Raw genomic sequence first — 1,807 nt, 5'->3', positions numbered from 1 at the left:
ATCTAATAAAAAGCTAATAGCCATATTCTGTCTTAACTGAATTATGATGTAACATATTTTTTCCATTCTCATTTGTAATTATATTATTATCCTGCAAACTCGATTTTGCAGTTTATGTGTGTTCTTTCTCATGCAATAGTGAAGAAGCCATATAAAACTACTTTTCATGGATGACGTGTTACAAGCTAAACTTGAAAAATGGGAAACAATATTAATTTTTGCAGACAGTTATCTGTATTAGGTCATTGACAAGCTGCAAGCCATGGTACTTCAGATAAGTCTGAGTACTTGACTGAGAGTAAGTTGCAAAATACAGCAATTATTGAAGTACCTAAAATAGCTAGGTACTTGTTGAATTAATAATTGGAAACATATTCCAAAATCTTTCCATCCAGTTTCATTCTACTCTGACTCCTCCTTTCCATCTCCTCCTACTCCTCCTCCTCCCGCTTTTTATCCTCCTCCTTCATCACCACTAAGTTAATAATAATTGAAACCATTATTATTGTAGAATCTTGATTCTCCAGTAGTCTAGTTAATTTCTCCTCAAATGCTCACCCCTCCTTCTTCTTCTCCTTCACCATCATCACCTGTCCTTCCTCTCCCTTCTTTTCTCCTCATCCTACTCCTCCTCCTTCTCCACCACCATGAACTCCTTTTTCACCATCTTCATCTTCTATGATCTCTGCTAGTAGGTCTTCTCCTCCATATGCTACTCATCTTCCTCCAACTGCTCATGAAATTATAAAAACTCATAAAATGACAGAAAATAATAAAATAAAGATTTTTATTACTTTCCTATTTCCATAGTGAAATGCTATAGTGAAAATTTTCATGTTTGTTTCTGGTAAGATGGCGTTCATCTCTTGTTTCAATATTATACTGAATATCGGGAACCGAGCTTCGCTCTGGAGTACAAAAGCATAACAAATTTATTATGAAAGATGAAATTATAATAACAATCATAGTTCATACAAAAATGTTCTATCTAATCACAGTAAATTGAGATTAATTCCCAGAGGAATGCAAAAATTTCATTCACAAAGGCCCGGTTGCACAAAAGCCGGTTAAATTTTAATCCTGATTAATTTCACGTGAACCAAATCAGAGAAGACCATTTCAAAAAGATGGATCCATTGGAATGAATCAGGATTGAAAATAACACGGCTTTTTTGCATCCGGCACCAAGTACCTGATTGAATGATTACAAGCTGAGTCATAATTTTGACACAGTCCCACACTCACGAACTCGCTAACTCACTTCCATCAACAACAGACAACGAAATAATTATTATCAGCTGTTTTTCCAAGGATGAATAATAAATATTCTTTTAATGTTTTTCAGCAAGTTTTCCAAGGGATGAGACCTAATGCAATCGAATCTTTATATTATGGACCTACTATGTTCTGAATTTCGTGAGAATCGTTGGAGCCGTTTTCGAGATCCGGTGAAATAGAAATAGAAATAGAAATAGAAATATTACAAACTCGAAAATACAAACCTCTAAACATATAAACAGAAGCTGCTCGTTTCATAGTATAGGATAGTTTTATCATTTTCAAATACTTAATTGGCTAAGGAAATTTTCCTGGAGAATATTAAAATTTGAATCGTATAATAAAAACACCCAAGAGTACAATAGAAATAATTATGAGAAATCCATGATATGTTTTCGAGAACATTTATATTGGTCACCTTCCACAACGCATAATCGCTTAATCACTTTTAGGTGAATCCGTGTAGTATAGATTCTGAACGAGCTCATATATTGTTTATAAGATCTGGGAGGAGATCTAGGAAAGAAAA

This window comes from Nilaparvata lugens, chromosome 14, assembly GCF_014356525.2.
Source record: "Nilaparvata lugens isolate BPH chromosome 14, ASM1435652v1, whole genome shotgun sequence".
In the NCBI taxonomy this organism is placed as follows: Eukaryota; Metazoa; Arthropoda; class Insecta; order Hemiptera; family Delphacidae; genus Nilaparvata; species Nilaparvata lugens.
The sequence above is the reverse complement of the archived record's forward strand: the minus strand, read 5'-3'. Positions refer to the sequence as shown.